Genomic DNA, 25,001 nt, shown 5'->3' on the forward strand with positions numbered 1-25,001 from the left:
TGCAAGAAGGTTACAACACAGAGAGCACACTGCGATAATGGCAAATATTTTTACACCTCGTTGGCCAGATAACTGGTCAATGAGTCACGAAATGCATCAATGTTTGTCAGACATGCGATGCTATCCGGCAGGGAATTCCAACATCAGACTGCACGTGGAAGCGCAGAGCAGTTGAATGCACGTGTTGATCCTTAAATGTGGGTATAGCTAAAGTGATTATGAAGCTTGTGTGACGTGGAGTAGGGTCTTTTCAAGCATGCTAGTGTTTCGAGATGAATGAATGAATTTGTGAAACAGTGTCAGCAAGGCAATGTCACGTCGAGTACTCAAAGATTACAATGAAAGGTTAAGTTTGATTTGTGAGATGCTAGACTGATAGCTGTATTCATTATAAATGAAGCGGCTTGCACTGTTCTGAATTCATTCCAACATGTCAGTAAGGTATTTCTGGTGAGGGGACGAAATAGGGGAAGCGTACTTGAGTTGAGGGCGAACGAGAGTAAGGTATGCTAATTTGCGAACATTCGAAGAAGCGTTTCTTAAGTTTCGACGCAAGTAACCCAAAGATTGGGAGGCTTTGGCTGAAACGGAGGTGATGTGTTCTGACCAAGAAAGATTTGTAGTGAATATAATGCCTAGATACTTATATTGTGTAGCGATTGCAACAGTGTCTTTATTGATATTGTATGAATGTAGGGAAGGTATAGGCTTCCGAGTAAATGACATTACATTTTGACGTATTCAATGTCATTAGCCATTTACTACACCAGTTACTAATTGGTTCTAGATCATGCTGAAGAACCAGATGGTCGTCTGTATTAACTATTGTGCGATAGACAATGCAGTCGTCAGCAAATATTCTTATAGTGGAAGACACGTTATGTGGAAGATCGTTAATAAAGATGAGAAAGAGTAAAGGACCGAGGATGCTTCCTTGTGGTACACCAGAAGTTACTTCAGTTAAGGAGGACGAGAAGTTATTTGCAATGGTGAACTGGTAACGATTAGAAAGAAAGTTCCGGAGCCATGATAAAGTGAGACAGTCCAACTGAAGAGCTGAAAATTTTGAAATAAGGCGACAGTGTGCGAAGCGATCAAACACCTTTGAAAAGTCCAGAAAAAAGCAGTCAGTTTGTTGGTTGTTGTTCAAGTTAGTGTGTAGGTCTGTAACAAATTCAAGCAACTGTGTCTCGCACGATAGGCCCTTTCTAAAACCATGCTGATTATGAAAAAAAGAACTTGTTAGTGTTAAGGTGTCTGTAAATCTGCGAGGCGATAATGTGTTCCAGTAACTTGCAAGAAATGCATGTCAAGGAGATTGGTCGGTATTTTTCGCACGATGATTAAAATACCGGTATGATTTTTGCCATTTTCCAGTCTGTAGGAAGGAGGCCAGTCGCGAGTCACTGCTTAAATATGTGAAGAAGAATTTCACTTGACACTGTTACTGTATTTTGTAATATTTTTTAGTTTATACCATCTATGCCACAAGAAGAAGACATCTTAAGGTTATTTATGAGTGATGATAGTCCCTCCAATGTGATTTCTATAGGTTCCATGTATTGGTAGCTGAAATCAGAAACCTAAGGTACGCTTGAAGTGTCCTCCTTCGTGAATACGGAACTGAAGAATGAATTAAAAGCAGATGAACACTCGCTATTTGGAAGAGGAACACTACTGCTGCTGTGTAAGCAGATATCATTAGATTCGTGGTTGGGGCTTATTACTTTCCAAAACTTAGCTGGATTGTTTTTAAGTAGTTCAGGAAGGTCATTAGAGAAATATTTGTCGTTTGCTTGGCCTAAAGCTGAGCAATATGTTTTAAGATAGCATTTTAATTCTGCCATGAAGATTATGTGCGAAGGCTCTTAGCGATATTATACAGTCGTTTCTTTCTGCTCCTCATGCGCTTGGTGTTCTTGGTGTTCATCATGGCTAATGAAGCTAAATCACTCCAAGGCTAAACTCGTCTTCTTTACACGAAATTCCAGCTGCCTCCTGACCACATATACACTTAATCATGGTTAAATTTGAAGCAGCGCACTACGACAGACACAAAAGGAACGAACGGGACACCGCTGCACTCTCAACTAGTTTGTATAAATAAATAAATAAATAAATAATAAATAAATTTCGCAGAAAAACATGGTTAATATACAACAAGACGGTGTACCACGTGCTACAATGACGTTCAAGCTACATCATATTTTCTAAAAAGCACACTTCGCAATCGCTCAAAGTTATCGATGCTTGGCTAATGCAGTAATCTTTTCTTTTTGCGATGTGGAAGGCCTCGATCACTTCCCTGGTCACCTGATCTTTGTGACTGGAAAGTATTTCAGTCTCAGAGAACAGCGGGGAGCAGCCACACTCCGAACAATGCCGCCTTATGTGTGAGTAAGCATTATTAGCTAATGCTCTCTTGTGCTCCGTCAACCTTGTATTATGCACCGGCCAGTTTGGCCGATGTACATCTTCCCGCATGACATGAGCAAACAGTATACTACTGCAGTCCTGCACTCAACAAACGAAACAACGTGCTTGACAGAGCACCGAAAACTATCCTTTTTTGTTGATCGCCTCCTATCCAGCCTCGCGCAGATGTTTCCTAGTCTGTTAGGAGCAGAAAAAACAACATGTATTTCATATCGGCTGCCTACATTTTTCAGATTATGCGATATACTGTGTGCATAGGGTATTGAGACACATTTCTTTTTCTTTTTTTCAGAATTCCCATCTTTTTGAGGCTGCTCCATAGACACACCACTGCGCACATGACGAACCAACTTCTGTGCTGATCTGCACAGAACATGTTCTTCGTAACCCGCACTACCTAATCTATCTATTGTTTATTGAAACTGTCATTAATTTGGTGGGGACAAGATTACCTACTACACGGAGGCATAGCCTACTCATGCCTCCGTGCTGCCTTGGCAAAATCTTGTCCCCACCAAATAAATCGAAAACATCATGCCCCACAAGCTTCAGAATGTACTTAGACACTTAGCATTATGTAATATGTATAAGGAAAAACATTTGTGACGACATGGCAGGTGTTGTGGAATCAGAAACCTTCAGTTTCGATTTCGAATGCGTCTTAGGTTGGAAAAATGGTCAGAACTGTCGAACGGCTTAAGATAACTACATAATTTTTTTTGCTAAATATTCTTGAAATACAAGGAGCTTGAAAATGTCGAATTCAAAAAAATTCAGTTTTGAAGGTGGTGACCTACCTTAAAAGATTGTGCAGGTCTTGATAACCTTTCCATCATTGTAAACTTGCCCGTTTATCTCTTTTTCATAAAATTTATTATCATCCGTTCCTTCATGACGATTTTTTCAGTCACCCTTAGCCATCTTTCCACACCATCATCACCCTCTCAAGATCAAATACATCAGATGCCATACTTCATCTTTTGCTAATTCAGTCATACCAAAAACCATCATTGAATGGAACCAGCTGCCTCGTAAAATTGCAATAGAAAGCAAAATTCAGAAATTTAATGACCTTTTAAACTTTAAAGTTTAATGTTCTGCTCTATTCTCAATTACCCATTTGATTCTTATTTTGTACTGTATTATGTTATTCTGTTATCTTGTGTTGCATTATTATGTTGCGTTTTTTAAATATCTTTTTCAATATTTTCAATATGTCTTGCGTTATTGTGTTGCTTTTTTCAGTATGCTTAAGCAAGTCTTGTTATTTTTGCTAATTTTTATGTTTGCTGTCTCTGTATTGTATCTTTTCTTCTTTTGCTACCCCCCTATGTAATACCCTCCCAGTGAGGGTGTTCGGGGGTTTCCTGAAATAAAAAAAATAAATAAAAGTCACCTCTTCACTTACCCCTTTCAGACGCCACCTATGAAGAACTGTATGTAAACGTGTCAAACTGACACAACATTATTTGACGGCACTCAATATTCTATTGCAACAAAAATAGTGTCATAATATATCAATTTAGGTGTTATAGTAACTCGTCCTAATTAGTAGTAATTAAATATCTATTTATCCTGAAGACGTTGATGTTCTCTTTTGGCATAAATAGAATGAAACTTTAGGCTAGAAATATTGTTAAAATTCATTCTTGGTTATGTACATTTCGAGCAAAGGAAAATTATACTTTCCACAGTATGTACTATGTTCCTATTGTATTCTGTTCGTTGTCCTTTTGTCCTTACGCAGCTAACATTGTATAATGGCGAGTTTATTGTTTGTTGAATAACTTATTTTCATGCTGCATTTCATTTCTTGTCTGCTTGGTAACCACTCCCCTCTATAATGCCCTATGGCCTTGAGGGTAAGTAAATAAATACACAACAGTAGACTGCAAAATGAAGTTAAATGAAGAGAAGTGTATTACGCAGGAGGTTCGATTCGTCCAAAGCTCGATATATCTTGATGTTTCTTAGCCCCTAGTTGATACAAATAGCAAAATCGAGTGGTGTACACAATTGTGTACATAGCGTGTCAAACGGTTAATATTCCTCACGGCATTCCTTGCAAGCACTGAACGCTCATGATGCAGTCCTTTTCATGTCGAGTTACAGTCTGATTTTAGGTGTCTACACTCCTTTAAAGGCCAACTCCGGCGATTTTCGAGGTCGATGGATCTCAATGAAATTCGCTGGGTACGTTTCTTTGCACGTTTCCGTCATTTATGCCAAATTACAGGCTTGAGACATGCGCAGATTGTTTGCAAATGAATATTAAAGATTGTCTGCAAACGCCCTCCTGGCTTCCCACAATTATTGGCAACATTGCGTCTGTGACGTCAGTATTGGTAAGGCGGTGGAAGTGACGCAGCCGAGGGCACCGCTAACTTCGGCGCTTCGGCCGCTACAGCGAGCGTCTGCCGTGCACAAGGCGACAGACAGCGTTGGTTTGGCTGGCGCTTCGCTGGTCGTCTCGGCTGTCACAGTTTTCATACTCCGCGCCGGCGTCACCGGCATGCCTTGCACGACTTCCAGTTCGTAACAACGTCTACGTAATACGTAGACAGTACACTCGGTTGGGTTTCGGTTTCGGTGTTGCGCTTTTTTGCTTATTTAAAATTATTCTCCAATTTGCCGAGTATTTCTGCTATCGGGCCCGTAAGGAGCGTCTCAGGAACATAAAAGCACCATTACTTTGACATGGCCAAAACATCGCCGGAGTTGGCCTTTAAGAGATGCAGTTGGCCTGTTTTGGAATAAACAAAAGCAAAAACTTCCTGCATTAAAAAAATTATATTTTTCTTACTTTTTAGTCAAAGTAATATGAAGTCTCAACACTTCCAAGCTTGCTCTTGTAATTGTTGGGTTCATTTATTATTTTATTGAAGTAAACAAAGGTTAAATTGCACAATAGTTTCACATTAGTCACAATGAAGAAGCACACAGAAATATTGCACGAAGGCAGGTGCTGTCCTCGTCGCAGTACTTGTCCACAATGAGCAGAGCATTGGCACCTGATGGTGTTCAAGCTCCTTAAGGACCCAGATTCACACTGTTTTGGTGGTCAGCCTGTAAGTGGAGGAGATACCAAAGTGTTTTTAAGTACCGAGTTCTGCGACTTGCTCTCTAGTGACTTTTTATTTAGCTTTGCGAAGGAAAGTGAGGAAATGGAAACAGTCAGAAATCCTAGATGTATCAGCACCATAACACAAGTCAAAGAGAAGGCATAAAATTGAATACAAAGCACACAAGCAGCACACCAAAGAGAGGACCCCACAAAAATATGCACAGAATGCTATGCATTGCTAACGGAATTGTGCTCTTGATGACACAAATGTCTATCACTAAGCTTATCCAGGTATACCTTGAGCAAGCAGCACATCTATAGGGCACTGCACATGGAGATACATGTCAACTATGGGCGTACACTATTAAGTTAACGTGGCTCACATTTTCCTAATGCTGCACGGGCGCATGAGGACTGCCATGTGGAGGCGCGTGGCAATGATTGAGAGTGCATGTGCATTGAAAAGCAGCAAAGGTGGCTCGATAAGCCATGAAAGCACCATTTGCAAGCAAAAAAAAGAGATTGATTAATTTGCATTATTAGTGTGTTGTTACTGCCATGTATGTGATTATTGTACCACAGTCATTAAAATCAAGTTTGGTGATTTTATTATTTATAAATAAGTGAATAAATATACAAATGAAGTAAAACTGTGTTTTGTTTGCATTACTTGGTTTCTTCCACACCCCATGGGCATTGGCGAAGCTTGACGAGACCATCAGAAGATTCTGGTGGATGAGGTATATTGAAGATATCTCAGTTCTAGCTTAACTAGTGCTTATGAGTAATTCAGTTTTTCAAAGCTTATGCAAGTTTTGAAGGCCAAAATGCAAGGACTTTCAAGACCCTGTCACAAAGTTATTCAAGGATGTGAGGCAGCACCCCAAGTAAAAGTCTTTCGCTTTAACAATTTTACCAGAACATTACAGATAGCTTCATTGCATTAAAAATACAGGAAATCGATTAGAAATGTCCAGTCCTGCTCACAGTGAATTCCCAATATGCACGAAACTTGACAACTTGTATGCTGGGTAACCTTCAGTTCTCCAATTCAACATTTAAGTGTAACATGGGCCTGCAGCAGTCTGCTCTGTCAGAAAACATGCATGGGATTTTCGGCCACTTCTTCACACACTTGTCCAGCCCAGCCAGAAGAAGCAAGAACTCCCAAGTCTAGTGATTGGCAAACTGTAAATGTGAGGTTTTAAGGAAAGTAATTTGGTTGAATAATTTGAAATAAAGTAGTTAGAATTGAATATATAACATATTACACAGAAAAACGAGCAGTTTTATTATGATCCAACGACCTTGCACAACAGTTTTACGAACGAGAACTAGGCATGTGCAAATATCACTTGCGCTAGTGTCGTCTGGTCTACTTTTGACAGTGTCCCTTTGTGCTGCTATACCTGCAATGTCCCTTTCTTGGTGTGAAGCGAAGTTGAAGCAAACTTATATTGAATTTAGGATTTGAATATGAGTAAGTTGCAAGTTATACCATATAGTAAAATATTTCTGTTTGAAATTTTCCTCCTTGGCCCATATAACAAGCTCTTAAACTTAAGGGCACAGGCTAGGCCCTATACCTCCCATGTATTTTAAGGTGCATTTAAGACCAATTTCCTTGGAAACTACTACCGTAAAATACCAAGCAAGCACCCCTACCTGAGCAAGCGCACCCTTCTCCTTTTCGGGAGACTTGAAATATGCGCCAATGAATGAGCAATGATCAATCAAAACACAGCCATTGTCATTACAGGTAACATTTTGTCCTTGTGGCGACACGGTCTTCAGCTTGCTTGCATGAATGCTCCCGGTCTCGTTCTGTTAGTAGCTGAACCGTGTAGATCTCCAATTATACTACGCTCTCCAAACGGTGACTTTGTCAACACGAGCATATCTTTTGCCGTTGCAACAAAATCAACAAAGGTGCAAATAAACTCAAGATAAGTGCACAGAACCATGTCTCACACTCAAGGCAAGTGGACTTGGTAAATGCCGCGAGTATTAAAAAATCTGTACCATGTGCCTTTAGGTAGCCAGACTGACTTTAAAAACCTGCTAAGCTCAGAGAAACCACCAGTATTGTTTTTTAAAAAATTCGATTGAGGCAGAAAGCTCAGCTTCTACACGACCTAAGGGGGTGCGGCTGCTCGCCAGCTGGTCTTGGATACCTTGCGATTTTGGCTTAATCAAGATGCGGTAAAATGTGTGGGGCACTGGACATTGTTAAGGAAGGCCTTATTTCACAGAAGCAAAAAAAAGAGAGAAAAACCAAATTTCAATAATAAAAGAAATTTACCTCACCCTGTGTCTTAAAAAAAAAAAAAATTGGAGCAGCTACGCACCAGTGTTGTGATGAGTTGGGAAACAGTGTAGCTGGTGGCCTTCCCTAGCATGTCTGCAACCTCCAACTCATCTCCCTCCTCCACTTGCCTTCGATAAACTATGCTAAACTCTCTTTCTTTTATTATTTACCTTATTATTTTCCCCACTGGCACTTCGTTAAGTGCATCACGCTATTATGTACCTCTATCCATATACATGCTTTATTTTCTTGCAAATATGTCTTATTGGTATCACTTTCTAATACAAAAAAAGTGTAATGTGCAACATAGTATGTATTTCTGGCACAACATCTGGTGAAAGGGCAGAAGAGATTCAGGGTCTGAGAGAGGCAATGTCACTGACTGTGTTGGTAAACTTGGGATTAATTGTGCAGCCGTCTTTTTCTGCACAGCCGATGTATTGATCCTTGCCCCCACCACCTGAAAGCTTTCTGCACCTAATGTATTTTTGCACTGCTTGCAGGATTAGCACACTTTTGACCATGTGATAATTTCATGTTATGTCGTCATGTAATGTCATCTTATATGACGTCGCAATACTGCTAATCTGCAACATTATGACAATGTCATAAAGCCTTAATTTATGATCACGTGGCTATTCGCATTGTTCTTGTTGCTGCCACTGCAGACAGTCACTTTTCCCATTTGATGAGGCATTTAACACTTTCACCTTGAAATACAACCGTCCACTTGACCCCCCACCATAGGTTGGCAAAGTCACTCATGAATCGACTCACTCAGACTCAAATCGGGCCACAAGTATGAGTCTGAATGAATCCGGGTGAGTAATATTTTGGTGAGTTTGAGTCCAAGTGAGTCCGGTTGAGGAAAATATTGGTGAGCCTGAGTCCGAGTGAGCCCTAAGCGCAAAATATATTTATTGAGTGAGTCCGAGTGAGCTCCACGTTTTGTTGCCAATTTCTGGTCCTATCTACTCATCTTCATCATTACTATCAACCTGATGTCGGCTTACATTTATACTCAAGTCTATTCACACTAGTATTCATGGGCCATCTCAATATTTATTGATCCGAGGCGTGAGTTAGGGGAAGGGGTGCCATGACCTTCCCCCGAAAACTCTTTCATAGGAAGTTCTTGATAAAAATATCTCGTGTGAGTCGCGTATTTCATAAAGATGTCTTTACTGGATTGATATATGATAATGATGATATATGATATATAATGATAGCTCGTAATTGAAGGTACAAGATCAAAAGGTGTGTCGTAGAGCACTGATTACGTGAGATATTGGCATTAAAGAGGATTGACACCATGATCGAAAAAGTCAATTTTACGACAACGGGCTCATGAGTCTACTCACTTGGGCTCACTCAGACTCAGGTGAAGCCATGAGTCTGAGTGAGTTGGGCTGAGTAATATGTTGGTGAGTTTGAGTCTGAGTGAGTCCGGTTGAGAAAAGGTTTAGTGAGTCTGAGTCCGAGTGAGTCCGGTTGAGGAAAGCTTTGGCGAGTCTGAGTCCGAGTGAGCTCCAATTTTTTTGCCGACCTATGCCCCCCACCATCAATTTCGTATCATTTTACAGCATAGACCGCTTATAACGTAAGTCGCCGGAGTCGCGAATATCCGCACTATAAGCGGTACCGCACTATAACCAAAACAACATTTTTGAAAGGTTGCACGTGTACAAAACATGACCAACAGGCAGGCGCGCGATTCCGACTATCGCGGCATGCGACTGGGGCGTAAGTTTGCATCTGCTTACATTTGAAAATGTTGAACTGTTAGCGTCCGCGGACCTGCGGTGCCGACATAACGAACGCGGAAAAAATGCGCCGTCACGGGAAGTCGCCGCGGTAACACACTGCGCGTCCGCGATGTCGAAAACGGTGGCGACCACAAACCACCACTCGAGTGTTTCACACGCACGCCCGCGTTTTCGTAAAGGATGTAAGTCACCCCTTCTAAATGAAACAATTGCAAAATGTTTCATTGACTCGGCACCAAACCGCAACTTCTGTAGTCCGCGGCCGCCGACATGGCAGCTAGCGCTCGTTAGGCCTAGCGTGCGCGTTGCAACTTGGCATGCCACCGCGAGAAGCTTGCCCTAGGCAACCCGAAGATCGGGAGTAGAAGAGATTGCACTCGCGAGCTAAACCGAGGGCATCACGCGTGAAACGAAGTTTCGGTTCGCGATCGGGAGAACAGCCGCGGCAACTATCCCGAAAAAGTCTCTCAAGCTTGTAAGTCCGCCTGTTGGTGGCAAAGGCGAAAGCTCAATCGCGTCTCAAAGCATTGTTACTTGCGGGGGAATCGAGGTTGCACGCGCGATGTCTGCGCTCTACGACGAAGCAACGACGAAGCGCGCATGTCAAGCGGCCGAAGGGGGCAAAGGCTTCTCCGTCGGCCGCGCAACCGCTCCCCCTCCTCACACCACGCACCTGCGCCGGGCTGCTGTGCCCCACAGCCATCCCTTTTTTTTCCCTCCCCCCGCTCCTTGTTCGTTCGTTCCGCGTCCCCTCCTCCTTTGTAATGCCGTCGCCGCTCTCTCCCCCGCCGGCGCATCTCCGCTGAGAAGCACGCTCGCATCCTCGCATCTCTGAGAATGTTCCGGCAGCCGCATTATAACCGGTCTTTCATCTCGGGGGTCTGCACAATAAGCGGTATGCGTATACATGGAGTTCTATGGGAGAGTAAACGGGAGTCAGAAAAAACCGCATTATAGCCGGTACTGCACTGTAAGCGGTTACGTTATAAGTGGTCTGAGCTGTACCAAAGCACTTATGCTTATTGCTCTTTGATACTAATTTTACTGATTATATGACTCCAGTTTTAATCTATGACGCGCCTCAGTGTCTACTCTATCATATGCAACCTTTACCTCAAGCCGTTCTAGCCCTTTTAGATAAGCTTATTATTACAGCGAAAGCTGTTACGAGATCACAACAAGGGCTGATTCTGGTGCCGTAGTTGTCCACTGCCACCGTTGTCCATAACCACTATTGCACGAAATAAGAAAAAAGCTAAATAAATAAAAAATGCCGAAGACACAATGGGCATCGAACCCAGACCCTCTGCGTGGCAGCCCAGCATTCTACTACTGAGCTATGCCGGTGCTTGAAACTCCGTTGCAAACTGACCATATCCAGGCTTCATGTCGGGTAAGGAATCATGTTAACATGCGTAATAAAGCGTTTCAGAACAACAGGGTATCACACAATGCGAATTGCGTAACGAGTGGGTCGTTTAATGCTCCAACCCATTACAAAAGCCTCAGGCATATTTCTTCATCGTCGTCAGCCACAGCATCAACAAAGTGCACATAATGCCTTACAAGTGTGTAACGGGTACCATGCTTTTCTGAAGAACGACGAATAATGGCATAGTGGACGCTTCCCCACTACACAAAAATTATGATGATTTATGGTGTAGTGGGTACCATGCAAGTGTGCTTGTAGTAGTTGGCCCAAGAGTGTTTAAACAAATGCTCTAGAAACGCCGCTCTTCCAGCTTTCGCTGTTACTGTACTGTACGTTCCGCGCAGGCCTGGCAGTTTTTTTTTATCATGGTTTTCAAACTCACACCGGTGCTTGGCAGGGTGATCTGGAAGATGGCAGACCGCGCCCATGACCTCCCCCCGCCCGAAATTTTTTAACAGCCAAGCTGTTTAGCAAATCCTTCCTTGTCCGGCGAACAAAACAACTATCATCATAAACTGGTATGTACCACAGATATTTGGTAAATCTGGTCCACTAAAATGAAGAAGGCAACAGTTAGCCCAAGAAATGGCTGCGAAGCGATGGCGGCGAGCCGAAGACCCCGAGTATGTACAACGAGCTTCTAGGTTGTTTTCTAGGTTGTTTGTAGGCCTTAGCTAGGTGACACCGATGTCCAAACTCGAGAGACAGAACCTCGTGCTGAAACCAAGCGTTTGCACCTCTCATAGATCTACAGGCACGTCATCATTGGCGTAGGCCTTCCATTGCTTCGGGGTCTTCTTGCAGCAGTCGTTGCCTTTCCCGTTCCCTAGTATCCCGAAGAATCGCGTCTTTTCCCACACTATGAGAGGGAACAGGAAAGGCAACGGTGGCAGCAAGAAGACCCCGAAGTGATAGAAGGCCTACGCCAATGATGACGTGCCTGTAGATCTATGAGAGGTGCGAACGCTTGGTTTCAGCACAAGGTTCTGTCTCTGGAGTTTGGACATTGGTGTCGTCGGTGGAGTTCGGACATCGGTGTCACCAAGCTAAGGCCTAGAAACAACCTAGAAGCAACCAGATTAGTCTTCAGAATCGCCCAGCTATGCTGTTTGAAGCCTTGCGCGGCCTAGTGCAAGCTTCCCCAATTTTTTTTTCTTGCCACGGCATACAGAGTATAAAATGACACTTGAGCACATCTACCTGCCCGGTCTCCACTTCAGATCTGTGAGCTTGGCTCACACATGCGCTACCACTATTTCTGATATGCCACGCCTCAATTATCAGACGTGATTCTTCATTCCTGTGCCTGCACAAAACTGTGCATTCATCGAATTTTGGCATGCACTTACACTCTCGACAATGTAAAAACAGGATAGACGTTGAGCCTTCGGTTAGCGATATTTTATGTTTCAATAATCTCTCGTTAACACAGTGACCCCCATGTCCTACATAGAAGCGGCCACAGCTAGAAGGAACCTAAATTTGTTGGTGTGTTTTACGAAACATTTGTTAGTCCACTTGTTGTCACCTCGCTGTCAACTTGCCCATTCTTTCTGTGCACAGCAGTACAAAATTTGCCTAGCTTATTGGAAGCTGTAAACACAACATTAATGCCCTACTAACTTCCCACTTTCTTTAGCCTGTGAGATATGCAGGAATGTAAAGAATACCTATGACACGTTTCTTCCTATTGCTTTCTTCAATCATGCTCGCTCCTAACAAAATGGACTTCTTTAAGCGTTCAGCGACAGTGGCCACTGCAATGCAAGGATAACCCACATATAAAAGACGCGTAAGCTGTGCTTTAAAGCTAGAACTCACTTTGTGCTCACATGAATTGTTGAGGGAAAATTTAAGGCACGACATGGCTATACCATTTTTTACAACCTTAAAATGCTTTGACGAGAAGTGAAACGGTGGCCTTGACTATCTAGGAGAATACTGCCAGCATGTGCGGTTCTTCTGAAATGTTACAGAAATGTATAAAAATTGCATTCCATTATTCCAAGGGCATTCTTTAGTTCAGCCCTCCTCCATTTATTTCAAATTTCTTGCTCACTGAGGTAACCACAGAGTCAATGTCCTCACCGCTACAAAAAATCAAGTAATCGTGCACATAAAAAAAAAAACCTTTACAGAATTATCTAAGGCACCTTCTAACCGCTTCTGAATCTTGCTAAGGTATAAATCACTAAGTATCAGAGCAACCTTAGAACCAATACATATCCCCGATTTCTGCATATAAATGCCTTCCTTCCAACCTACCAGCGTCGACTTTAAATACATGGAAAGAATTTCTAGAAGAGACACCATTGAACCACCACATTTCAGTAAAAACAGTTTCCTGCACTTGTTTGTTAATACAGCCATTAACACATTTTAACAATTCTGGCAAGGAGTAATAAAGGTTTAGCAGAGTGACAAATTGGGCTAGTTGGTGGTCTTTCACGATTTCTTTCGTGAGGGATTACAGGACAGTTGGTGTGCAAACTTACAACTGATTTATTCACATCTTGTGAGGTGCAATCAGGTTCGAGGGTTAAGGTAAAGGGCAGAAAAAAGCAAAAAGGCAAAAAAGAAAACAAATATGATGCCAGAACATAGCATATGCCTTATTAAGCACAGACAAATTTTCGGCGGATCAGTGTATATCACTTTCTAGAAATTTTATTTCTGCTTGTGTTAAATGCAACAGCAAGGGTGTGCTGATGCATTGCTCTTTTGCCCCTATGATGAAAAGGGTTTCTTTTACCTCCCTGGTATCTTATCACTGCAATGTGCAAGCAACACGTGTCACGGAACTTTGGTGTACAGCATCGTTTTCAGTGTGCAACGAGGTGACCTGCTGCTTGCAATTGTTGGCAGGGGTATCTGTGTTCCAGGAGACGTTTATTAATACAGCGTCCTGTATGCCCTATTTATTTATTTATTTATTTATTTATTTGTTTATTCATACAGTACTGCTAGCCTCTAGATGAGGCTGTAAGCAGGAGTGGGATTTACAAGTACAAAACGAAGTGAACAAATCAAGATACAACAATTGTGTCACATGAATCGAAAAGAACAAGAAAAAAAAACGTTCCTGAAGAGTGAGATACAAAGCATATATGCAATTTTTAGAGCATGGTATGCGCAAACCGACTGGAGAAAGATAACAGAACTTCTTCACATGTAAAAGAAAAAAAAAAGAATGTGAAGATGCGATAGACATGTCATGTCAACTAAAAGGGGTTAAAGAAAAGAGTTATAATGTGCTCACAAAAAAAAACAAAAACAAATAAGTGTAAGGCATATGGACAACATTTGAAACTATAACGGTTGTAAATTATTGTCAAAGCGATTACAAATGAAGAATTTGTACAAAAGAATCAGTAGTTCGACATTCCACGACGCCGGCTGGCAGGCGGTTCCATTCACAAATTGTCTTTGGAAAAAACAACTTTGCAAGTTTTAGTGTGGCAGGGATATTCTTTTATTTTTTTACTGTGGTGTGAATGGGTGGCTCACCTGGACACTGGCTATATGTAAGTGTGTTTATGAATACCAAGTTTATCATGGAATAACAGGTGCATGAATTTTTTAACCGGTCGTGTTGGCGCCACTTTTGTAGGAATTCTAGACCTGCTTTTTTTACCAAAGCACTAGCAGACGTGCGCCAGCTATAAGAACGATATACAAACCTAACCACTTTCTTTTGGACAGTTTCTAGTTTGTTTGTGTTTCCTTGACTGTATGGGCCCCAACCTATCGATGCATATTCTATTACAGGATGGACTACAGTTTTATACGCTATTAATCTAACCTCGTGTGCACATTGCCGCATATTTCTTTTTAAGTAACCAAGTTTCCACATAGCCCTCTGCACACCTTTAAATATATGTGTTCATTCCACCTCATATCCGACGTTACTGTCACCCTGAGGTATTTATATCTGTTTAAAACAGCAAGAGACCTGCCGCCTATGCAGTGATAACTTAATGGCTGTCGTTTTGTGTCACAGTCATCGCAACAGATTTTTTAATGTTTATTTTCATTTGCCAATCTGTGCACCACACTGCAATTTGTGCTAAAGCATTGTTAAGTAGAGCCTGATCATTAGGGTTCTGAATGTTGTGATAGACTGTGCAGTCATCAACATAGAGCTTAAAGGGGTACTGACACAAAATTTCGCGGCCGAGATAGCCTGCTGGATCGATTTCCGTGTACGTGCGTGTACCATCTGCGAAATATCGACAGCGAATAAAGCTTGGAAGGTATTTTATATGAATATTGAAGTTCGCGTGCGCGATCCAGCATTATAGGGCGCACCTATTGCATTGACACCCTCGGAGGTGACCCGAGGTGACCCCCCTACTTCCCATACGTAACCGTTGTAGCCGGTACAACAAGTTGTGATGACGTCGTAGCCGCCATTTTTGTTTTGACGCGCTCGCCGCTGCGCTGTTGGTGTCTCAAGGAAATCGTCGCCAACAGACGACGATGAGGAGGACGACGACAACGAGGACGATGATGGCGACGTCATCGCGCAGCACGTGCGGCAAGCGTGCGAATGCGAGGAGACGACGCGAACAGCGCGGAAGTGCGTCACACTTCTGTGTGCTGACGTGATCGAGCGCTGCAGCCGCTAGGTGGTGATAGTTGCACCCGGAGGCTTGTCGTTTTTGAAACCGAAACTGACACTGGTCGGTAATGAGGAGCCTGTAATTAATTATCTGTCGCGCGCTGCAGCAAACGATGTGCCGTGTTATGACTAACAGGCCCCCAGCAACACATTGCAGCAAAAAAACGCGAGGCCAAAGTTTTTGTGTCAGTACCCCTTTAACTTTAACGAGATATCAAGAAGAACAGGGGCCCAGCGCAGACCCTGTGGAATGCCCGACTTAACAGGTACAGGATCTGAGCACACGTCGTCAATTCTGACACACTGGGCTCCATCATACAGATAAGCTTCGGCCATGCAAGGAGCAAATCATATATATTCTTTACCGCAGGTTAGGGGAATACTGCACACAACCTTCTTAGCACATAGTACAAGGGGGTCTTGGTGGTTTGTTGTGTACTTTTTCTTCAGTTATTGTTCACCGCTTTGCAGAATCCCTTAAAGCTTATGAAGCGCTGAAGACAAAAAAACACTGACACTGCATGTTCGCCCTGCTTGTTTCATATAGTGCAAAATGCTGTACAAAAACAGAACAACTGCTGCTTTGCTGAGGTCAGTGTGTCCTTATTTCTTCGGTGGTGCATGGGTTTTTGGTTTCTTTTTTTTTTTTAATTTTCACTGATTCCTACGAGCATGCTTTGGGAATAGCCACTGTTTTTTAATCTTTTAAACTGATGGTTTAAGGCTATGCTCTAAAACAGGGGTCTCAAACTCACATCAGCTATCGGACTGCAGTTATGAAATTTAATCTTACAAAGGGCAGTGACAGTGAAAATGTCAGAACTGCGTGGGGAGGGAGTGGGGGAGTGTAAGTAAAATGTCAGCTAACATTGCCATTTGAAGGGAAGCCTTTCCCATATCTCTTACATTGGTGACTTCTTAAGGGTATTTGGCATCAGGAATAGAGAAACATGTCTATACCGATCTCCACAATGACTAATATCTGGACGCCGATCCTTAAGTTTAGTTTTTGTTCTGCGGTGATGTTTCAACACAAGGTGACCGCATGAGGTGTCTGATGAAAAAAAGATGCTTATGACCATTCACATTTGTGTGGCTTACCCGAACAAAGTGTTATTAATCACGACAGGCAAGAAAATAATGCCAGCACCATTTAGCAAAGTCACAAAAGTCATCAAAAAATATGGGAAAACTCTCATGCGTGGGCTACGGGCTGCTAGCGAAAGGTTGGCGGGCTGCATGCGGCTGAGACCCATGCTCTAGAAGATGATGGCAGGATTTTTTCACTGCTCGCCAGATGCATAAATAACGCCAGGCCTGTGCAGAAAGCACAGCACAGTCACAGCAAAAGTTGGAAGAGCAGCACTTCTACAGTCCGTTGTAAACTCTCTTGGGGCTACTAATACAAGTACACTTGCCACTACGCCATAAATAATAATTTTGTCGAGTTGGGAAGCACCGACTGCGCCATTATTTATCATTCTGCGGAGAAGCAAGGTACCCGTTACACATCTGCAAGGCATTATGTGCACTCTGTTGATGCTGTGGCTGATGTTGATGAAGAATTATGCCAGAGCCTTTTGCAATGAGTTGGAAGCATTCAATGACCCACTAGTTACGCAATTCACATTCTGCAACACCTGTCTACACAATTTGCATTGGGTGACGCCTGCTTCTTGTTTTACTCTTCTACCACACTATATTACACGTGTTAATGTCGTTTCTTCCCGGCATGAAGCCTGTGTAGGGTCTTTATGCAAAGAAGTTTGAAGCAGTGGCATGGCTCTGTGGTAGAACACTGGGCTGCCACGGAGAGGGTCCAGGTTCGAGCCCCGTTCCATACTAGATATTTTTTCAAATTTCATTTTTTTATCTTATTTTGCATGATAGTGGTTACGGACATCGCTGCCAGCAGACAACTATGGCGCCAAAAACAGCCATTGTTGTGATCTCATAACAGATTTCGCTGTAGAAAGCTATGCCTCATTTGATGAGTTTCGAGTGGTTTCACTAGAAGCTTGGGATTCTTTCTTTCCTATAGTGTTATAATGCCAGCGCATGTGGTGCATTTCAAACCTGATTTGTATATCGAGGAACCATCTACGCATCTAAAACAAGCTAATATGTCAAAGCCCTTCATTTGCTGGGCTAATTTACAATCGCCTACTGCCAGGAACAGGTCAGAGCATACTGGAGTGATACAAGAACTGATACAAGAATGTATATGTTGACATCGAGCACCCCCCCTACACACACAGACACAAACACACAAACAAAAAAGATCCTGGCATAATGTGCATATGATCTAACATCTTTCTTGTTAATCTCAACTGCTGACAAGTTAGGGTTGCCCTCTCCTTTGAAACCGAAAAGGTCCGACTGGGTTGATATTAAGGCATTTTATTACCTCACATGAACTTGTGTCACTGGCCCTAGCACCTGCAGAAAGTAATGCTGCTCAGGAATCCAGGGTTTTGATTTTGTACTTTTCAGGGTGTAGTATCTTTTTCTCCATGTTTTATAATTTTTTTCCTAAAGCTTATTTTTATTTTTGGCCTGATCCAGCTCTGGCTGTCGACCTGCAACATCAAGGGGATGTGGCCACAGGCATTATGATCATCATCATGTGCTGATCGTGAAATCGTGAAAAGAGACAAAGTAGGATATTAATAGTGTCAAGCACGGAACACGACAGAGATGAAACATGGAGTAACACAAACACTCTCTGTCTTGTCTCAGTCTTAATAGTTCCACGCTTAACACTATGAATACGTTGCACCAACAAGACCAAAAATCTACCCTTGCTAAGTGTAGGTTATTTCGTGTTTTTCCCTTCTTGTTTGCAACAAAACAGGTAGAATCCCATTGGTTTATTGAGAAAACTTTTATTGGCAGAAGAAAAAAGAGAGAGAATGCAAGCTATCATGGTATAGACCCTTATTCCAAGGTCAGCTCACTGGACTTTTTGTCCGAGAGAGCCAGGTAGCTATCTCATCTCCTCTTTGGAAGCCATGCTTCATGCAGCTGCCTTTTCTGCTGTATGCGGCATGCTGCGGAAGAGGCATATCCAGAGGCCTTTTGAAGCACTTCAATGTGGTATGTTTAACTGCAGGTGCGTCCTGCACACCGTGGACATACTTATGCAAATCGTGCAGGATAGATTCCATTTAAATAATGAATTAGGACAGGTACGTCCCTGAATTCAGCATCCGACTAATGAAGGGTTAACTCTTTGTTAGGGTTTAACTCTTTGGCTGCAGTTGTGACTCCAGAGCGCCAAGTTTCGACTGACTGATCATTTGGACATACATACCCCAACTGCAACCACAAGCAAGAACTGCCATTAGTGCCGACAGAGACATAGGTAGGTCCACAGAAACAATTAGTGTCATTACTGATGTGTATTAGAGTCATAACTTGTTAAATCATTGCAGCTTGACTAAAGCGAATTCATTATTGCAATATGTTCAAACCCTTCAAAAGTAATCTAAACTAAAAATTTTCCCATCTCTCTGCATAGCACAACACTATATGAAGACAAAGCATACTGAAAAACACAGCTGTATACTATGTAAATGTAAAGAAATGTCAAGCATTTCTTTACCTGAGTCAGTAAAACTATACTTTTTAGATTGGCAGCACTACCAGTGGCAGGACAGTCAAAACAGGAGACAGGGAAAGCTTCACTTAAAACTGACTCCTCAGTTTAACCTTTATTACTGAGCCCTTGGCTGCAGTTAGAGAACAGCAAAATAAATGTGCAGTTCTTGTTGGTGTGGTGTATCATGTGAACAATATTTCCTCCACCACTTTCTGTGCAGGCCCAAGAACCTGCATACCAATAGACCTTTTTCAAGCACACGAGCGCCACCAATGGGTGCGCAAGCGCTCATGGGATGTGTACGCTGCAGCAGCCGCCGCGACGAGCGCGCGTCTCGCGCTGTAGCTTTCCGCTTGCGCCATGCCAGGACTTCTTAGACACAGTGAATTTGGCAAGGTGCAACATGTTACTGCGCAATTCAATCCCGAACTTAAGTGCTTAGCTGCGACGGCCTCTCGACGATTTGCATCTCTCCCACTGTTGGACCAGTTGAGCTAGAGTTACTGTATATGCTACCTTTAAGCATATACAGTAACTCGAAGTTGAGCGGCTCAGAAGCGTCACCTTTTATTTATTTTTTTAGCCCCGCTGCGCCTTACGGCATAAATAAAAAAATACAGCTTGGTTGCCAACGAAATGCAGGAGCGGTCTATGATTCTCGGATGCATTTGGAATCAACGTCCATTGACACTGTCGACGACTACAGTGTGAGGTTCTGATATCTGAAGAGTACACTAGAAAGTGTAGTCGGCATTTGGGGAAATGGGATACATCCATTGCGTCGCTCGCACCATATATGTAACGAACTATAAGTGCCTACTAACCTTCGTTGGTGCTATAGCTACAGGTTGGAATAATACTTAGAGTGAAAAAAGAATGGAGCAGTACAAGGAAGGAAATGCACAAACCAGCGCTCACACACAACTGAAAGATTATTGCACGCGTGAAAAAAAGCATTAAAAAATGCGAGTGCGTCGCGCGTGTCACAAAGAGGTACGAAAAGTCAAACAACCGAGGCGTGTGCTTACAGTCGATTAATAAAGTAGAATTCCTTGTCTTGTAACGACTGAGAAGGTTGATTGACACAAAGTGTGGCATTATTTGTGACATGATATACCACCGAAATTTCTCGCGTTGTCTGATTAGGTTGATGGTACAAAATTACTGTGTTTTCGAAGATGGGATTACATTTTCATGACTGACATAGAGAGGCGAGATGAGACAGCTCCATTCAATGAGTTTCGATGTACGCTGAGGCGCGTATACGTATTAATACATCGACCAGTCTGGCCGATGTACATGTGGACACAAGAAAGAGAAATTTATGGTTAACTCCTACACAATTTACAAAACAATTGGCATGCCTCTGACCGCATTTTTCTTTGCCAACCGCAGACCCCTGCGACCTTAATGCGACTGAGCTTATTCGGGGAGGTAAACACAACCTTCACCCCCACATCCCTTCCCTACGTTCTTCAGGCCATGCGACTGAAGAACTTCTTATACATACGTGGAATAACTGCAGTATTTCTAGTTTCTTTATTATTTATGGATGGAGAACGCCCGTGTTAATCTTTCTTTGCCATGCGAATAGATTTTCGCGAACTGATACAACGATACGCAGGATATCCCGCCTCTTTGATCACTTTGCAGCTGGAAACTACTGCTCATCTTATGTGCGCAAGTTTTTTTTCCAATGCCTTGCGTAATCATGACATCACAATTCCTCGTTTAACAACATTCGAATGCGCCGACGCGAAATTGAACACCGATTTCACTGAACGCGGGCTATAGTGCCCGCGAACATGCTCCGCAGTTAAACTTATAAGCATGTATCAAGAAACTGCAAATTATCAGAGCAAGGCATCTCACAAGTCAATTCTAGTCCAATCCCTTTTTCTTTAAACACGTTTAGGATGTGCTCACTTCTTTGTACAGCGCATGACTTGTCAATTAAAATAATATAATAATCTGTATACCTGAACATTGTAACACCTCTCTACAGTTTGGTTAAACCCTATCACGAGCCACTACGGCATTAAATGCCGTAGTGGCTTGTGAACAAGTAATCATTTAATAAATACGAATTCGGTGTTACAGCTCACATTGCTCACGATAGCACGTTTTTACTGCATGTATACTGGCACGTGATAACTCGCATGCCGCTTAACTGCTAGATCCAGTATACATCCACTCGGTAATATACCTACACTGACTGCATCATTTCTTTCGCATTTCATGCGTAGAGATACATGCAGGTGCATTCAGACGGGTAGCATTTAGTATTTAATAATAGTCAACCAGCGGTGACGTGTTTTTTTTTTTTGTTTGGTGCTCCCACGGCGCCAACGAGCAGCGAGCGACGGAACAGCGGGCGGGCTCGCCGTACACACTTTTCCCACAGTGCTTCGCACGCCCTCGGGGGGTTCTGGGATTGCTTGAAAAAGGTCTATTCCTGGAGGCCCAGGTACGGCGTGTGCCTGCCATAAATGCACACAATCCGGCTTACCTCGAGATCCTGAAGGGCCTTGGAGAGGAGCTGGCTCGTGTGCAAAACAGCACAGATGGAACTGCGCTGATGCTGGCACTCAAGGCTACCGCTGCAGCAAAACGTCGCCGGGCTCGTCAGATACGAGTGCAGCCAACCAGCATTGCCAGGCGTCGGCCAAGGCTCACGAGGGGGTCTAAGAGGATGCCTGCAAGGCGCCCAGTAGTTGAGCCAGCTGCCAACAGGCCAAAGAAGAGGCCCCATTCTCTCAAGCTAAACGTCGAGCAGAATGTGCCCAGTGCAGGCTGCATTGAATGGTCGCTGCCTCCCGCCTAATGGGTTTTATGGCAGCCCTAGGCACAGTGCCAGCCTGGTTTCAATAACAACCTTTCTAGGGTTTTATGCGCCAAAACCGTGATGTGATTGTGAGGCACACCGTAGTGGGCGACTTCGGATCAATTTAGGCCACATGGGATTCTTTAACATGCACCTAAATCTAAGCAAAGGAGCTGCTCATCGCCGCCACTGCACTTAGGTGCTTCACCTATCCTTGAATCAAAGTGAGGACAACGACTCCTCACGTTGGCTGTTGTGACATCATACCCCTACAATTGGTGACCTTAGCCACAGGCGCAAGCATCTGGCTCTGCACTGCTACCACAGTATCATGCATACAGTCATGTTAAAGAATGGCACCTACTAACGGACAACCCTTGGCTCCTCCAGCTGTGGCCCATTCAAGTCACGCTGTCAAGTCATGTTGTCATGCAGTCACAATGTGGTATTCCATGATGATTGACTTTTGCTATGCCTTACCGTTAGGAGCTAGTGTGGTCCTCAGTGCTGTCAGCCCTCATCACTGAGGGCTGACTGAATTTTTGATGTACCACAAGAGCGCCCAGACGTAGGCGGCTAGACAGATACGTAGATAGACAAGCTCAAATAGCCTGCAGTCGGCTAAGAAATGCTTCGCATTTCAAATGGGGCAGCTAAGCAAAATGAACAAATGTAACAAAAGTAACCCACAAAAGCGAAAGAAGTCAAGGTTCAGTTACTCCAGATCTAAGCAACATAACCCTGGTTGCACAGCCTAGTTGCACGGCAGCAGTGACCACAATGCCAGTAAGACAGAAAAGGAGACCAGCGAGCAGACCTCAGAGCATGTCTTTCCTTGAACATGTCGACCCCTGTTCTAGAATATTACAGTGGTCTTGATGTTGTGAGAACAAAAGCAGAAATAGTAATCATGCCAAATAGAACACCTTTCTGCTTCCTTTGTCTTGATGGCGAGTTTCTCTGAGATCTTTTGTTATCTGTAGGGGTGTGCAAATAGTGAATTTCATCTTGAATCGAATAGTGCCCAATAGTGGCCGAAAATGTCAAATATAGATATCGAATACAGAAAGTTTTATTTGAAATTGAAAGAAAGAACAAAGAAATAAAATCTGCTCATGTCTTCGAAGACATAACGCGGTGCGTGACTACTACCGAAAGACTATGAATTGTCATGACACAAGCAGTTTCACATGACCTGGCTTCAGGCTCTCTTGCCGCGATGTTAAGGTGTTTCCTGCAGTTCACTGGGTAATCAACTAAAACTTTTCGCTGTTCACTGGGTACCTCAGTAGCAGGGGTGGGAAGGTATCACAAAGCGATTATGGCGATACCTCGATAAAGTGCAGCTCCGTGCTCTTTGCAGTATGTTAAAGGATCATCCTTTCTTGTGATTAGGGGCTCATTGAACTATTTGTGAACCTCTTGCCTATAAGACCTGAGTTCAGTGTGCTGGTTATTTTTGGTTGCCAGCAGTTCGAGTCTCACAGAATGTTCCCTGGCCATTAGCCATGAGGCGTGGAAACAACATAATCTTTTTTAAAATGAACATGCACTCACTTTTGAACCAGCATATCGATGAAAGTTTTAACGAAAGGTGAAAATTTAATGAAGTTTAGCGACTTTAGCGTTAGGTTTTGCCATCCCACCCTAATCAAATTGCACTATTGGCCTTTGTCGCGTCTTTGATATTCGTCGTGTTGAATTATTCAAAACTTCAAATACTAGCTATTCAAAAGTCAAAACGAATTATTCTATTTGAATTCGAAACTTGAATATTTGCACATCCCTAGTTATCACTTTGCCAGAGTGCGGTTGCACATTTCCAGTTGTCTTCTGAACTTCAAAGCACTACAGAATTTTCTGTCATCTTTGCTCTGCACACATTTACAAGTTATTTACCTTGCTTCAATAAACATTATGTCTGTGTGTGTGTGTATATATATAAAACATGTTTATGCTCGTGATATACCAATAAACCAAAAACCTCTTTTGCTTGTTCTTACTTCATGGGACACTTTTCTTGTTAATAACTTGTTATCCCTTGTTTTGTTCTTTTTTTTCTGCATGGGTACAGTGATCACTACAGTGGCGGACGTGATTTTAGTAAGCCTCCCTCTAATATATATTTTTACTGTGATGAAGCGTTAAAGTGTAGACATCATGGAGAGTAGAGCCGTATAGAGTGCACTCGACAATTTCATGGAGTAGGGTTGCACAATACTGCCAGATCACACAATATACAGCGGGAGGAAAGAAAGCTGAAGCCACAAACGAGTGCGGATAAGTGCGAGTCTCCCTTGCCTTCACTGGAACACAGAGCCGTATTGCGGTGAAGCCATGAAAAAAAAGCATATACTCGAAGAGCTCCCTATTTTAAGTTCAATTTCCTCCTCTTAAATTTATTCCACTAAAGGCAGTGCTTTAGGGCTGCGTGCTTTTCTTTTATCTTTTAGCTTCGCAAGTTTGGAAGCGGCAGCACGATAAAGTTTGCGCGCAGGCTTTTATGGTCGCACGCTTGTATCGCCACTAGCTAGTGGAAGCTGCGCTTGCTGCCCGAGCAATGTTCGTAGCCTTAGATAGACTGACAGCATCAGAAACGCGCTTTTTAATAGATCCATGCTGAGCAGCAACAAAAACTTACCAAGTGGAGTAGAGCAATGTCCGTCGCGTTGTTCTTCGCTGCAGGCTGTGTGTGTCCGCTTCAATGCATCCTGGACGAGACGGCTTTCGGCAGCGAGAAGTGTGCGCACAGCGTCTCTCGAAGCACTTACTGTCTGTTCACGAGTATCCGATTCATTCGTAAGGCGTTTGCTATGGTCGCGTCGTCCAGGCATGGAGAGCCAGGCACAGGCGCGGTCGCTATGTTTCCGCTGATACGAAAACACGGGGACTGGCAGCCGCCTGACACAATTTGACCGGCCAAAATGCATAGCCCCAGAGAGCGCCGTG

General features: G+C 43.1%; 1 long non-coding RNA gene across 1 annotated transcript; it reads right to left on the reverse strand.

Moving 5' to 3' along the window:
• Nucleotides 1-5,019: 5,019 nt before the first annotated feature.
• On the reverse strand, nucleotides 5,020-25,000 carry LOC119399450 (uncharacterized). Its single transcript, XR_005184866.2, has 3 exons — nucleotides 24,694-25,000; nucleotides 21,738-21,924; nucleotides 5,020-5,502 (listed from the first exon to the last, which is right to left on the reverse strand). It is a non-coding gene; the product is annotated as an uncharacterized LOC119399450 (long non-coding RNA).
• Nucleotide 25,001: the final 1 nt, after the last annotated feature.

Source organism: Rhipicephalus sanguineus, chromosome 7, assembly GCF_013339695.2.
Source record: "Rhipicephalus sanguineus isolate Rsan-2018 chromosome 7, BIME_Rsan_1.4, whole genome shotgun sequence".
Taxonomy (NCBI): domain Eukaryota; kingdom Metazoa; phylum Arthropoda; class Arachnida; order Ixodida; family Ixodidae; genus Rhipicephalus; species Rhipicephalus sanguineus.